The sequence below is a fragment of the Lepidochelys kempii genome, chromosome 3 (assembly GCF_965140285.1).
Source record: "Lepidochelys kempii isolate rLepKem1 chromosome 3, rLepKem1.hap1, whole genome shotgun sequence".
Taxonomy (NCBI): domain Eukaryota; kingdom Metazoa; phylum Chordata; order Testudines; family Cheloniidae; genus Lepidochelys; species Lepidochelys kempii.
Window position 1 is genome coordinate 137,397,287 of NC_136382.1, and position 17,058 is coordinate 137,414,344.

The following is a 17,058-nucleotide window of genomic DNA, read 5'->3' on the forward strand; positions in this document are numbered from 1 at the left end:
TGGACAGCAATGAGAAATAAATACAGGGGCTTTAACTTCAAACACACTGTGAAGGTCTCACTGTTTGGGCAGATAGCTAATGGTTCTGTCGCTTTCTTACACCATGGTAATGCTGATGCAATGTGTTATACCAGGAGAGTACCACTGAATTGCATTCAACCTAGCTGGGAATATGTGTAGTGTATATTTCTGAGAGAACCACACACAAGTTCTTAAAAAGAAATTCTAATGTGGTTAGAGTGGAGTTAGAAGAGGCAGATTTCTGTCACTGGGGGAATGTGTAGGTGTATATGATGAGCAATCTGGCAGGCAGAGATGCTGTCTGCTGGAGCTCTAAAAGTAACATAAATTCTGAGTAAGTTGTGCAAAGTGTTTTTAGGGAACTGTGTGAAAATTTTTAAAAATCAATCCCTAAAGTTAGGCACCAGAATCCATACTTTGTTCAATGGTGATACAATTAATTAATTAATTATTATAAATAATTTGGCCACCTAAATAAGTGGCTTGATTTTCAAAGGCAGCTTGAGCTTCCTCAACTCCCATTGTCTCCAATAGACTGTAGGTTTTGGGTCCTGGCCCCTGAAGCTTCCAACATAGCTTCTTCTTTGAGGAATGCTGGTAAGTGGGATAAGAACCAGTCACACTGACTCTATGCCAACTGGGGACTCTCTCACACCACAGGAATCCCCATGTAGGGCGATCGCCTTTGCAGTACTAGAGCAGAGCATTGGATTGGCACATGAAGTGCGAGAACTCTATATTGAGTAATTAGGATGTAAATGCAAAAATGAGTTCATGCCTCCTATTTCTTTCGGTGCTGCTCAGATTTGGTAAGCACAACTATATTGTGAATATAGTGGGCCAGATCTTCAGCAGCTGGAAAACAGTGTAACACCATTTACTTCAATGGAGCTATTTGATTAAGACCAGCTGAGGATCAGCCCTACAGTTTCTTCTTTAAGGGATTTTATGTTGCTGACTTTCTTGAGGTAAAACTAAACTCTCTTTTTTTTTCAGCATGTGACTTTTTAAAAAAACAATACTCCCTGTAGCCATGGCATATTAATATATTCAAAGAGTGACTTCTAGCTGGGACAGGCTTAAAGGAGCTCCTGGTGGACTTAGCTGGGGGAGGATTCCTTTTGGCTCATTTAATAGAACTCCTGCTCATGAGATTATGAAGGTCCCAGGTTGAGTTTGTCACCAGTAATGTTTATTCCAGCCACTGGTTGGGGAACGGAGACTCCACTAATTAAATCTGTTCTAATGCCCAGGAGACACAATGGGTTTCCTTTGTATTTGTAAGCTAGACCTTTTTGTTGAGAGACAGAGATTAATATTTCTTTTACCCACATCTGGTCATGTGTGCAGTATCTTGCATGGCCTTTTAGGATAGTGCAGGCCTCTCTCTGTGGTGTACCCAGTTTGGGGGGAGTGGGTGGGACCAGTGCTAATTCTTAGGCGGGCAGAACAAAGATTTTAGCTCCTTTGTCCTCCCTCTTTCTGCAAAGCTGAGTAAGGGCCAGACATAAACTGGCACTGGCCCTAAGGAAGGGGGCCCAGATCTACAAAGGGGCAGCACTCCGCATTGCAATGCCTAACTTTTTGGTGCTTTCACAATCACTGGAATCTTCAAAGCCCAAGTTAGGCTCCCTATTTGATGCCTGGGGAGAAATAGGTGCCTAAGAATAGGATCCACAAAAGCCAGCCAGCTATACAGGGAGCTGCCTAATATAGATGATGGAAGATGCTGATGAGAAGGGTGTGTCCTATATCTGCCTCACTCACAGAGTTAGGCAGGCTATTGGGAAGTGCTTGCCTGCTTGCAATTCACTGCCGGAAACCCTTTTCTGGAGTCAGGTGGCTTAAGCACCTAGGCTTTGCTTGCAAGAAATGCCAGATGAGGAGAAAGTGGTGGTATCAATGCCTCCCTTGTAACTTTTATCCCAGTAGTTAGCGCATTCACCTGAAATGTGGGAGACCAGGTTTCAATTCCCCCTTCTGTCTGATGGGGAGAAAGGATTTAAACAGTGGTCTCCCACCTCTCAGTACAAAGTTGTAACCACTGAGCTATGGGATATTCTGATGTGGGGCTCCCTCAGTCACTCCTGCTGAAGCTGTTCCACTTTGGATTCAATATTTAAATAGTAAAGGGGGCCAGAAAGAGAGAGTTTATGGGAATGACTCTGTCCTGGTGGGTAGGGCACTTGCCTGGGAAGAAGGAAACCTGCATTCCAGTCCCCCTGTGCAAATGTTTATTTAATTATTTATCCAAAGTGGAACAGCTTCAGCAGGAGAGACGAGGGAGAGTTTAGGCACGTGCAGGGCTAGGCAGCAGCTAAATGGTGGTTTTATGGGTCAGAATGTTGCCTTAAATCTGGGATTTAGGTGCAGAAATCCCTCTGTGGCTCTGGGTTGCAGTGTTGGCTTCTCTGCCTTTACTTCTTTGTTCCACAATTTCTAAATCCCTTCCCCCTGGCAAATCCCTGAGGGTTGTGTTATCTGATTTGGAGTGCGGAAACCAGATGTCAAGCAAGAGGTCTCTGCAGAAGTGACAAAATTTGTTCAAAGAAAAGGAGGACTTGTGGCACCTTAGAGACTAACCAATTTATTTGAGCATGAGCTTTCGTGAGCTACAGTCCTCCTTTTCTTTTTGCGAATACAGACTAACACGGCTGTTACTCTGAAACGTGTCAAAACGTGTTCAGTTTTTAAAATGTGATTCTTCAACAACTTCAGTAAGCTTGGTCCATCTGTGTTTTGGGAGCTGACTTAAAGGCTTGATTGTCCTCTAATTTACACCCATGGAAATGTAGAGTAGCTCCTCTGCAGTCAATTGAGTTATGCTGGTGTGAAATCAGAATTAGATTTGAATGACAGATTAAAATGTGGCCCTCGAGCCTGACTTAGTTTGTGGCTAAAGCAACTTTTTGCCCCATTGTATCACTGAGAGATCATCAGGACTCTGCCAATACCCTTCTGTTTGCCTCTCATGTCTTAAGGATATTAAGTACATTTTGTAATATTTAACCGCAGGAAGCCTCAACCTTTATAGCTATTTCTAAGAAAAAGGACGGGGTTGTGTGTTTTTTTTTAATCAAACGTCTATCAAGTATAAATCTCTGCTCAGTCTATCTAAATTAATATCTTGATGCCTTTTAGGACGTTTCTGCAACAGCTTGATAACAAAATCTCTCACCTAGAAGAAATCTGATAAAAACATATGAACTAGCCGGAGCTTCATTTATTGCCATCAGAATCTTTAGGAAGACATGATGGCTGCAACTTGGCAGCCTTCACACGAGACTCTTCTCGATGTAACTGCTTGGGCTTGATTGGTTTATTTGGCGTAGCTGTTACCTCATACAGTCAGAGCCACTCTCAATTAGTTTCAGAGGAACAGCCGTGTTAGTCTGTATTCGCAAAAAGAAAAGGAGTACTTGTGGCACCTTAGAGACTAACCAATTTATTTGAGCATGAGCTTTCGTGAGCTACAGCTCACTTCATCAGATGTTTACCGTGGAAACTGCAGCAGACTTTATATACACACAGAAATCATGAAACAATACCTCCTCCCACCCCACTGTCCTGCTGGTAATAGCTTATCTAAAGTGATCAACAGGTGGGCCATTTCCAGCACAAAGAGGGTGAGAAAACCTGGATTTGTGCTGGAAATGGCCCACCTGTTGATCACTTTAGATAAGCTATTACCAGCAGGACAGTGGGGTGGGAGGAGGTATTGTTTCATGATTTCTGTGTGTATATAAAGTCTGCTGCAGTTTCCACGGTAAACATCTGATGAAGTGAGCTGTAGCTCACGAAAGCTCATGCTCAAATAAATTGGTTAGTCTCTAAGGTGCCACAAGTACTCCTACTCTCAATTAGTGTAATTCATCCCCATCCTACCTCTTTCTCATTCTTATAAGCACAGTCAGATTGCAGTGGACACCCTCATTATACAGCCAATGGCGGCACAAGTGAAGCTTAATCAAGTAGTTTCCAGGTGTCACTCCTCATCATTTGGAACTTCCAAATAGCACAACCTTGAAATCTGATTGGATTAATTGTCTTTCTCCCCTCCCCCACAGAGGAAGATTACTCCTTTTTTTTTCCTTTTATTTTCATCTCATCCTCATCTTTAAAGGTCAGAGTAATGTGTTCTTCTGTCTCAGGAGGTCTAGATGTGGCATTTTCCAAAGTCCTAAAATGTTGCTCTTGAATCTCTCTCCTAGGGGGTCTCATTGCGTTGGGGATATTAAAAAATGCAAAAGTGAGTTAGTAAAATATTAAACTTCATTAAATTCCGATTCACTGGCCCACAGTGAAACCACATAAGTGGTAGATTTTCACTTCTGTCAGCTTTCACGGAAATTCCACCAGGAGATTAGTTGAACAGGATTTGTTTGCTGCTGTTTGTGAAATAAATTTATTGAGAGTATTGGAAAAATTGGTGTTTAATTACTTGGTGTGACAGGGTCAGGTCAGATGGCTACAGAAGAGTGATCGAAGGCAGATATATTAGTCCCAGATTAAGTAGATCCCTCTTCCCTGGGTAAGGGGACAGTAAGGGGCAGTTCCAGAACAAGCAGGAACCTGCTGGAATCAGTTAAGGCAGGTAGGCTAATTAGGACACCTGGAGCCAATTAAGAAGAAGCTGCTTGAATCAATTAGGACAGGTTGGCTAATCAGGGCACCTGGGTTTAAAAAAGACCTCCCTTCAGTTAGGGAGAGGTGCGTAAGGAGCTGGGAGTGAGAGGACATCCTGCTGGAGGACTGAGGAGTACAAGCGTTATCAGACACCCAGGGGAAGGTCCTGTGGTGAGGATAAAGAAGGTTTTGGGAGGAGGCCATGGGGAAGTAGCCCAGGGAGTTACAGCTGTCACACAGCTGTTCCAGGAGGCACTGTAGACAGCTACAATCCAGAGGGCCCTGGGCTGGAACCTGGAGCAGAGGGTGGGCCTGGGTTCTCCCCAAACCTCCCAATTCCTGATCAGACACTGGAGAAGATGACCTGGACTGTGGGTTCTGCCACAGGGGAAGTCTCTGGGTTGTTCCCTGACCCACATGGTGGTTCAGCAGAGACTATTCTTCTCCTTTTCCCCATGCTGGCCAGTGATGAGATTATCTGAGTGAACGGCAGATTTGAGCCATGAAAGCGGCCAGACTGAGAGCCGCTGTGAATCTCTGAGGCAAGCAAATCTGCCAATAAGCGCAGGACCCACCAAGGTAGAGGAGGAACTTTGTCACATTGGAGATTTGAGGCATACACATTTTTAAAAATGTGTTTTAAAATATGCATTTCAGTATGGCTAGTGCAAGTTTGTACATCTAGGAATCAAGAATGCAGGCCATACTTATAGGATCCTGGGAAGCAGTGACTCTGAAAAAGACTTGGAAGTCATGGTTGATAATCAGCTGAACATGAGCAACCCGTGTGACTTGGTGCCCCAAAGGATTATGCAATCTTTGGATGTATAAACAGTGGATTATTTGAGTAGGGAAGTTACATTACCTCTGTGTTTTGGTACTGTTACAACTGCTACTTGAATACTGTGTCCAGTTCTGTGTCCACAACTCAACTGGAAACAGTTCAGAGCCTGTGTTATGTAGGAGATTACACTAAACCATCAAAATCATCCCTTTGGGCCTTAAAAACAATGAATCTGTGAATGAAAAATAGTTGTCTCCAGGAAACATAAACTATATACATTTGTCTAGTGAGATTTTAATATGTCTGTCTGGGGCAGAGGAGATGTTTATTTTATAGTGTCATTAACTGTACCTAACCTTTTTCGGGGGGGGGATGGATGCTGCTAAGTCCATGGGCCAGAACCCTGGGTTTGGGTGAACAGTGCCTGGTGCAGGTTCTAGGATGGAGAGGGAAAGGTGTCTTTAGGTTGCTTTTCCACATTCTTGATCCTTGGGCCAATGAGGTGGCTGAACTGAATCCCAAGAATAATTTAGAGCAGCCTAAGTGCTGCTCTAATTTACATTATCTAGAGTGTTCCCTTAGGGACTCCTCTGTGGGCTGGGAATAGGCAGAGTGCTGTGTGCTCTGGCTTCACCCCTGCTACTACACCCCTGCTTGCCTCAGCATGCTTCTGATTGGGTCACATATCGCTGGCTAAGTCAGTTTTATGCTATCCAGGGATTCTGTTTGCATGAACTTTGTTAGGGGAGCTCTCCAAATTCACAAAGGAGATGGAACCAGGATCTGATCTCACATCCCTTCCTTTACCCGCTTAAAGTAAAGCAAAGTCCTGTTCTTTCAAAAAGCTACCTGAACTGTTCTGTCAAGTCTGGCGGTAGAAAGAGGCACAGCAGTGATACTCCGACAGGAAGCAAGAACTTGCCAACTTCAAAACATGTTGAGAGTAGGTACAGCAGTAGCTGAATGAGGCTAAAAGAAAAATCCATTGCTACTCTGTGAAAGATACTGAGCTGTGATGGCTCACTGTGCTCCTTTCAACAAAGCTTAGAGCCATGTTTTAAGACAAAATAAAAGAAATTAATCTTTCCTATAGTGCTTCAGTGAGGCTGACACAGTGCTCGAAATATGATGAATGAAGTCTCTGTCCTTTAAGTGGTCTCTCATGGAAAGGTTGGCACCACTCATTGCTATTTTCTAGTTAGGTGGGGGAATATTTGGAAGATATCTGAATATTTGCAGATATCTGAGGGTGAAATCAGTCAGGGAGGGCCAGGTCCTACAAGGTGCCCTTGAAGTCTGTGGTACTTGGGACAGAAGGTTACTTTGGCAATCCAGCACCAAAATAGCACTTTGGAATTATCTATTTATTCTTGGAAATTCTTTATGGATTTCAATTTAATTAACCCTGTGTTGAATGTTTGGGGTTTAGACCCCAAATCCAAGCCCTCCTTTTTGAAGTGTGGATACGAGAACTGGACACAGTATTCCAGTAGATGTCACACTAATACAATATTCAGAGTTTGGAGGGCATGTTGGATGAGGAAAATGCAGGATTTCCCAAAAGAAGGATGCCCAGATAATCAGCCCTGTTCTCATCTGAGTGCAAGGACTGAACACGTATGGAGAATGTGTGACTTTGTCACCAGCCAAGATATCAAAAAGACAAAAAGGTGAAATCTCATAAGGTCAAAATATTTTGTTTTGACTACATTATTTGGATCTCTGTGTTATGTTATCATTTATAAGACAGAAGAGTTGTTGGCAATCAGTGGGTGGGGGTGGTTTGTGGGGTGTCGGTTGGAGTGACAGAGGGGACAAGGTGCTGTTGGTTGAAGGAGTGCAGTGTAGAGAGGGATGGAGAGAGTGGTTGCTGCCGAGTGAGGAGATGGAAGGAGTCTCAGAGTGGTGAATTACAACTGGATATAGGTTGCATCTGCTCATAGGCGTCGACTTCATAGGTGCTCCAGGACTGGAGCACCCACCGAAAAAAATAGTGGATGCTCAGCACCCACTAGCCACAGCTGTTTGGTATCTTGGGGAGGGCGGAGAGTGGCGGGCAGGTGGAGCATGGGGGAAGTGGGCAGAGTGGGGGTGGGAAGAGGTGGGGGTAGGGTGGGACCTCTGGGCAGTGCGGAGTTGGAGCACCCCTGGGGAAAACTGGAAGTCTGTGCCTATGCATTTGCTCCTCATTTCCTGCACCCAGGGAATTGTTGCTTTAAACTGTTTTGCAGCTGGCTGATGCTGTGAGCAGCTAGTCCATGCTGCCATTTTCATGTGGTCATGAAGTATCTTCTTCCTCAGTTGTACATGGTGCGGGAGTAAGGAGAGAGAAGCTGCTGGCAACCTGGTAGGACACGTGTAAACTAATTATGGGTCAAATGTCTACTATAAAATAAAGTGTCCCAATTTAACCTTTACTTGCAACAGTCCTGAATGGGATTTCCACAAAGCACTATTTACCTCAGCCACACTTCTGCTGAGGACACATGCACTGATCATTGTTATATTCCAAAGGAGGGAAGACTACCTTGTAAATTACAAACACGACTGGCAGTGGGGTGATCTGAAGTTTGTTCCTGCCTGTCTCAGAGTGCCATATAGCCCTGGACAAGTCACCAAAACTCCGTGCCTGAGTTTTCCCTTCTGTAAAAGGGAGAGATAGTTCCCTACCTCAAAGAAATGTGATAAATATGTTTGAAAAATACACAGATACTACTAGATGTGTTCTGAGGTTGTTTGCTGGACCAAGCCCTGTTGGCAAGATAGGATGGAAATGTTCTTTTAAAAGAAAGGAGTGATATTTGGAAATGTTCTAAGTAAATTCAGCTTGTCCTTCAGTTCAATACCCAGAGGATGAACATGCTTGGAGTATCCAGAAGGCTAGGTGAGTCGAATCAGTGAATGTTCAGAACACTTTTGTGAATTCATTTCTACATTACATGAATAAACTATGAATGCATAGTACAAAAAACTTCTAGCCTTGGTTACCAAATGGTTCCGGCTTCTCATTGTGTGCAATGTGCTAATAAGGAGAATGAGAAATGATGGTTGGGGTAACAGGTTCTTACATTTCCTGAGTGTAAAACTTTTCTTTCGTTTTTCTATGCAAGGTTTTATTGAAACAACATGTAGACTGACCTTCAGAAAGCTTTAACTGAAAGTAAGCACTGAACCTGATTAGACCTCTTATTTGGGGTGGGCCTTGGTTATTATTTGAGTATACATCAAATATAAAATACTGTCTGGAATTAATCATGACCTGTAAAGATACACTAGCTATTTCTAATATTTTTATGATTTCTCCCAGAGAGATTTTCACTGAGTTGTTTGAAAGGCAGCTTTTAACTTCAGCCTTCAAAAGTTTTTTTTTATGCCAAGTGTTAGCATTTCTTCTGAGACACTATCTGATGCTAATGCAACAAAACCTATTTTAGAAAAATAATATGTTTTGGAAGAAGGTTGACTGTAAACCTTGCAAGAAACTTGTGAAATTTCTTATCTGTAGCACACCAATCTGTCATGGCTGGGCTAGACTGCTGTACTGGTAATTTGCTTAGGTAAAATATAGCCATCTTGGGGGCACCAGTGGGGAAGGCGGATGAATGGGCTTGTGGTTCAGGTGCTGGCCTGGCCTGGCCTGACCTGGGATGGGACACAGGAGATCTGAGTTCACCACTAGGCTCTTGCACAGATTTCCCATGTGATATTGTGCAAGTCACTTTGGCCCACATTCTCAAAAGAAATCAGTGGTCATTAGATGCCCAAATATCTCAGAGGATACAACCTTAGGCTTGAATTCTGATGTACTCCAAATGTCACTTTGCACTGCTCAGGCAGTGGAAAGCAGTTGTAAAGTGGGTGTAAATGTAATTTACTCCCCCATTAAAGCCACTTTCCATTTCCAGAGTGGTGGAAAAGAAGGGCCTTGGTGTCCATGATAATCTGGGCCTATGTCTCACTGATAAACCCCATTCTGTAAATTTGGGAAAATAATGATCCCTTTTCTTCTACCCTTTGTTTCTCTTTTCTCTTTAGGTTTTTAGGGGGTTTTTTGGCATGAGTATGTAGAGTGCCTAGAACAATGGGGACTGATCTCAGATTGGGTCTCTGATGCTACTGTAGAACAAACAGAAAATGTCAATGAGTAAACAACATTAAGGTTCAGCTACTGTTTTTTAGAATAATCCAGAAAGATATATGTATATCACAATTAAAGCTATTAATTTCATAGGTTTATGCAATTTATTTCACAGTGCTCTGGACAGGAAATCCTCTGATGACCTATAATTATTATGTAATACTTAAAAAAAAATAGTGCATGCTAGGTACACAGGCAATGGACAAACAACTTTTGAGGGGTGCATATAACTTTCAGTAGTCATCCCTATGGATGATAAGGATACTTGACTACAGAATATACCTTTCAACTCAGCTCTAATACAGCCCTTCCTTTTGTTATCTTATCACTTTTGCATTCTTCAGGTAAGTCTAATTACAAAAGAAATTTATGGACAAAGAATGCTTAACAACAAATTGCCTTTGTGTGTGTGTGTCTGTCTGTCTCTCTCCCCTTAATAATGCCTCTCCACATGCAGGAGCATTACTATTAGTGATGCCTAGAGCAAACAAAATCAGGGAAGCTGTGGAGTTCTGTTTGAGGCAAGAAAAATAGTAATAGGAGAGTCTGGGACTGGCAACTTTTGAAATTCCAAGTGTGTGTTTTTGTGTTTTTAGGAATCTGAGACCAAAATATTATGGAAAAATCCAAAATAAAACCAGGAATTTTACTTGCTACTTATTTGTAATATTTAATCTGAGTTGCCAGTGCCATATTATGTTCTGTTAAAGGGATAATGCCAACTCTCTGTAATCACATGGTGGTATTTAGAATGCTCTAAATTCTGTTGTTGCTAGTAGCGCCTCAGTTTATTATACCTGAAAGAGGTTAGGAGTGTGATGAACTGGGGAATTTGTCTGTACAATTTGTGAATTCTGTATGAGATTATGAACTCGGTATATATCTTTACCAAGCTGCATACTCTATTTTGGAAGTGCAGTCTTTTGTTTCCTGTTTTCTTTTCACCTGCATGTTGGACTAAAATTGCAACAGTGTTAGTGGCAAAGGCTTAATAGTAGAGCATTTTTAAATCATGATGGTCCTCTATTCAAAAAGGAAACACCCTAGACAAAAGGCTAGCTTCTGCCCAGAGGAACTGGTTTCTCAGTGCTCACTTAGCAATGAAGTCACCTCCTAGAACTCTGTGGTCACCTGTTGAGGCTGACAAGGGATACACCTGACTGAGTGATTGGACAGTTATAAAAGGGCAGAAGCTTCTCTATTTTCTCCTTTGGACATTTTCTACCGTGTTAAGATGAGGTAAGATGCTACAGGAGCTGGATGAACCATGGCTGGGGGAAACAATCCTCCCTACCTAAACACAGAGAAGGGTGAGCTACAGTGAAGGGAAATGCACAAGGGTTTATTATTTTTTGTATGGGTCTGTGTGATTAAGTAACAAGCAAAGAATGTGTTAGTCTCTGTGGAAAGTGTCTCTCTGTGTGTTATATGCTAAAACTCCCATATGCCCCTTGAAAGAGTTGAACTGAATCCAGAAGGCTCACTCTTTCAGTTGGATTCTGGGGAAGGTTTTTTTTTTAAGCTACTAGGGTACTTTGGGGGTGAACGCTGATCCTGGGGTCCCAATGCCAGTTGGATGAGGGTCTCCATTTCCATGATGGGGTAGCTGATTGGGTATTGGTGCCCAGGAAATATGCCAGAGAGGCCAAGGGAGGAAACAGTGCTGCAGTCTCCTGAGACCAATGGAAGCTTAAAACACTTGTGAATCCAGAGGCTTGCATTTCCCCTCACAGCCATCAGAGGTGGTGACCAGCAGGGGGAGCCCAATCCAATTTGTGATAAGGAGACGTTATTTTCTCAGTTTGTTTACCTGGTGTATCTGATAGCACTTTGTGCATAGTCACTTTTGCCTTCCCCCTCCCACAGGGTCCTTGGGTAGGCATTGCCTCCCTCAGTGCCACTCCATAAATATCTGACACTGCAGGGAGCAGTCTGGGATTCCTCTTCTGGAGGAGCAATGGGCTTTGGGTAAGCACAGAGCCATGGCTGATGAGGAATCCTGTGCCCTCTGGTTATGTGCCCTGCTCCATGGCAAGCTGAGGCAGGATGTAGAGCTGTGGCCAGGCTCCATGCACACAGGGAGAATGAGTAAGGATTTGGACCAATAAGAGTGTTTCACTGTAACATGGTTGGTTGGAAAATCGTATCCATGCCTTAAGATATATAGAATTCAAGCCATAGCACCTTTTTGAGGTTGAAAATAGCTTGATCCAATCAAAATAAAGTGGAAAGAGAAATTTTAATAGCTAAACTGCGTAGATCTTTGCGGTCTTTGTCCAAGTCCTTGAGATGTCTACATTATGCTCAGTGTTTCCTGTATCTGTTCTGTTATCTTGTTAGGTCCCACTACGTCGACTGCCCTTGGTGAAGAAGCTTACGCCCTATTTTCATGTATGTCTCTGTCATAAGAATAAATTTTATCCGTGAAGTAGCTTCTCTGTTCTCTTCACCACTCCACATCAGTCTCCTTAAAGTAGCAATGAACTCATTTGAACTAAAAATCAGAAGTGCTCATATTCCTGTTCTAGTGATACATCGAGTGGCCACATCATCCTCCCTAAGAAAGAATTCTTGATAACCTGATTAAGATAAAAGTCAAGGACTGATAAAAGACAACAAAAAGTTTCAATCCTTTGGTAGTATTCCCTTCTAAGCATGAAAGAAACCAAAGGAACTGGCATTCCAATAGTTCTAGAATGCATCAGATTAAGGGAGACCAGCTGTAGGTTGAAAAATCTGTTTCTTTGAGAGCTATCAGCGCCTGCAGGTTCAAAGTCACTGGAATTACAATGGTAATATCAGTGCACTAGCCATTTTTTTAACAGGTTTAGCAACAAAGCATATAAAACCAACTGCTGATTATTATTTTATAAAGAAAGCAATTGCAGCTGTTGAGACTAAAATCAGGTCCAGGCTACAAGAGTAGGATCCAGACTTTGAATCCTTCAAAATGAAGGGGTGTGTGAATCTTGGATTTAGTTTACCATATTTTAGAGATAGAGCCTAGCTGCAAAATTCAGATCTGGATCCAGGTGTGGATTCCAAATACCCCCCAAAGTTTGGGGATATTCAGATTTTGGTTTATATCCTGCTCCAGCTGTGTGTAAAGGAACAGTTCATCACAACCAACATATGGTGGTTTGTTGCAATAAAAATAAGTCACTGTTGGTAATGTACTAAAAAGATTATGTATAAGGTGCCATAGTGTACAATAAATTCTAAAGCAGAACAATAATTTTTTTCTTTGTTGCCATGACACATTTGCTGTTGGAGAGTATGTCTTCTGATGAAAAGACTTCACTGGAGAGACCAGCTTGATTACTTTGCAAGGAGATATAGTTGCTCTTCGGGCAATGTAATGCCCCATCTTCACAAGGCTTTCAAGTGAGTTTATCCGCTATGCTTATGCACAGTTTAAATTTTGTTGTGGCTAAATCAGTTTCTAACAGAATTTGGCTGGCCAGGCTGAATGGGATTAAACCTTCCTAGAACACATTTTCTGTCTGCACTAGAGAATTTGGGTATTAAAAACTGCCATTGTAATTCAATGGTATGCCTGTAACACACGACATATAAACTCACAAAACTACCACCAATAGTACAAAGTGGGTCTATGATTTTACGCCAAATGTTTGCCACAGGAAAGAAAATGAAAACAAGCCATTGTGCTAGAGCAGTAATGGCTAAGTGTACTGTTTTGAAGCCCTGTGCTAGCAGGCACATTATTGATGAAACACACTTTATGGAAATATTTTGAGACTTCTTTCTCAGAGATGTGCCTGAATCAAAATTCCCAATTTGAATACTTCAAAAGCATGACATTTTTGAAATTCACTCTTATATTTTGCAGGCTTGAGCACCTCTGTAGACTTTGCAGTTTAATCTACTGACCTTTGTATCTACTGTACAATTTAATGCAATGATTCTTTAAAGAAATCCTCAGGAAGATATTAAATGGTTGATCAAATTCCCACTGAAGTCAATGGGAATCTTTCCATTGAATTCAATGAGCACTGAATCAGGACTTAAAAGAATTAAACAATGTAAAACAGAATGCACCCACAGCGTTAACTTTCTTCTTTGCTTAGGTGCCCTTTTATGCTATATAATAGATTGCTCATTGTTGAAACATCTGAGAGGGTGACATAATAGATAGAGAGTTTTTTTAATTGATTGGGATTTTATTTGAAAAAAAATGGACTGTTAAATATACATTTGTATATGATTTGGTGACCTGAATTTCCTGTATCAATTGCTGAATTGTAAAAGAAGTGAACACATGAAAAGAGTAGTCCAAAGCATTTTTATAACCAAAGGGTACTCAGTGAGCTCTGAAATTACCACGGTTTCCTCTGGTTATTGATTTGGAGAGTGAATAACCTTTTTTTTCCCCAAGTGCAAGTTGGATGCATTTTTTGTGCATAGGATTTCATTTTTAAAGAATGGTAATAAAGTGATGAGAGTGAGCAGAAAAATCTTAATAATGCTTCTGTGTTTAGGATTTCTGCCACTGTATTATTTCAACACCCCTAGAGCTGCATTCCTTCATTCAAAGAAAAATGTTAATGCCAAACCAGATAAGATCCAAATGTTTTTTGATGGAGGCTGTGCTCAAAATGTAAGTTCTCAGCAAAACCTGTGGGAAAGATCAACTTTTTCCTTTTATTTTATTTTATTTTATTTTATTTTAAAGTTTTGTGATAATATGAGTAAATACTGCTCAACAGAAGGAAGACAAGCAGAGGAAATGTATTAAAATAGGAACTGAAATTAAGAATTTTCTTGGTCAGTTATTGTAAGAAATTGATTAAATGTACACCTAGCAGACTAGTAAAAGTATTTCATTTTGTACTAAATTGTTCATTGTGAGTGATAAAAAAGAATATAAATATAAATAATATAAAACAGTCAATGTTTCCCAAAGACAAAGTGAACCCAGAAACTGGACACATACTGACATTCATTTGCCAATTTAGTTTGAAGGCAAGATTTGTGGAATTTGGGTTGGATTACATTTCTTAGACAGATGACATATAGCAGATGTTACCTAGTATCCAACTTCTTCTGCCTCCTTGACTAAGGGATTAAGAGCTAGCTTTGTGTTTTGAATTATTTATTATGGCAAAAGCCAGGTCGCTATGCAGAGTTTTACTATGGAGACATGAACTTGGCTTTATATTTGTTTCTGTGTGTGCTGTTCTTGTCCTTATCTGCTTCTCTAATAAAATCTGTAAAATGGTTTTATTCATATTAACTTTGCCATCTTGCATAAACAAGAATAATGGATGGGATAACAACTGTACAGTTGTAAGGGTAACATAATATAATTACTGTAATTATGCTGTAATTGCACTGAGCTTATTGGACCAAATATTCTGTCAGTGTAAATTGGTTTATTGTCTTAAAAGGAACGCTACCAGTTTACATCTGTAGAGAGTTTGGTCCATTAAATGAAACCTGTATATTGACTTTTTTGTTTCAGGATACTGTACTAAGGACACATGTCAAACAGTGTAACTTCAGAGTAATTACAATGTAACATATTAACTAGGATTCCAAACTAAGTTATTCAGTCATATAATCTCCTGCTAATATGAATTAGTGGAAATTACAAATATCCCAAGGCATAACAACTGTATAATTATGTTGTAATAGTAGTGTGTCATAAACTACAGTGTGATTGCAATCAGAACCATCATTGTAAGTCTAAAAGTCAAAATAGGGAAAAAAAAGTTATATAAAGAAATAGCACTATTAGTCTTAGGAGCATAGACTGTGGCAAAGGCTATTCTTTCACGCCACATTGGGCATGGACCCAGGATTTGTTTCTGCTCAGAGAATCATTTTTGTTTTCTCAAGTGTGAAATGGAAGAAACTTTATTGACAAGAAAGGCAGCATCTCCTAGAAGGAAGTTCAACATATTGCGGGGGGGGGGGGAGGAGGAGAGGAAACATACATGAACTAAAGACTGTACTGTGCAACTTTGGCGATTGGTCCTGCTTTGAGCAGGGGGTTGGACTAGATGACTTCTTGAGGTCCCTTCCAACCCTGGTACTCTATGATAACTACTTTTTTTTATTTTTGGGGGGGAGGGATAGCTCAGTGGTTTGAGCATTGGCCTGCTAAACCCAGGGTTGTGAGTTCAATCCTTGAGGGGGCCATTTAGGGATCTGGGGAAAAAATTGGGGATTGGTCCTGCTTTGAGCAGGCGGTTAGACTAGATGACCACCTGAGGTCCCTTCCAACCCTGATATTCTATGATTCTTTGCACTCCATTTATTTTATTGATAATAAAGTTGTTGCCAAAGTTGTTGCCTCAGTGTTGCCAGTTCTGGATGATTTATTGAGAGCCTTGTGATATCTGATGCTTTATGTAAAGCCCCAACTCCTGGAATCTTGTGATTAGATCAGAATCTCATAATTTTTTGTAAGTTTCTCATGTTTGAGGAGACTGCATATATGACCCAAATTGCACCTTAAAGGCTCAGCAGGCAAATCAAAAGAACTCAACATTTATTACTTTTTGAAAATCACATGATTTTTAGTCCATTCTCCTGGGTTTTGTGGGAGCCTGACTCATGATTTTTGAACATCCAGTGTGGGTGATACTGGCACTTCCTCCCACTGACTTCTGTGAGGCTGCTTGTATGAGTAAATGTCACAAAGTGAGTAAAAGGGCCACATTCTAGCTCCAAATATTTCAAGGTGTGTACATTTTTTTCTTTAAGAGTTGGGTCTGAAATTAGAAACTGCTTCAGATAGGTTCTCTGCTTGAGTATTACCCAGTGCGTGAGCCGTCTAGAAAAGGGAGAAGGAGCAGCTTTATCTGGTCAGGAAAGCTGAATAGCATAATATGCTGAATTTTACTCCCTTTAAGGAAAAACCCTTGAAGCAACTGATATTTTCATGACTTTCCCTGTTTATGTGAGAGCAATGCAGAGGCATTGTGCTCAGTCTGAGGGGGAGGGGAACCTTTCATCACTCAACAGTGGCTTCTCTGCCTGTCTTGGCATCATTATCAAACTTGGGGCTGCCTGTGAGATGCCTTCAGATGTCCCAAACTGCACTGTAAGTGGCCATGTTTATATATTTATATAAAAACCTCAATCATCCTGTAATGACAGGTCTCCCTGATTTACTGGAAAAAACTCTCTTGTCACTGTCCAAAATAGCCCTAGTTCTCCAAACACTTTTTGCCAAGCGATTTCTCAAAGCAGTCGGAATGCCAGCAGAAATGACCACTTGAAGCTTTCTTCTGTGTAAGTGAATCTGGCAATGGCATGGAATTAAAACACCCCAGGGAAACTTTGGGAGGGATTGTGACTCCTTTTGCCTTCTTTTCCCCTGGACGCTGTCATTAAGATGAGATGTAATCTGGCCTGTTATGAAAATCAGTCTCTTGTGGGTATTCACATGCTGTTATTATAATAAATTAATGCATGAAGAAGAACACCTCCTTATTCTACAGATCTTCTCCCCATTGGTAGT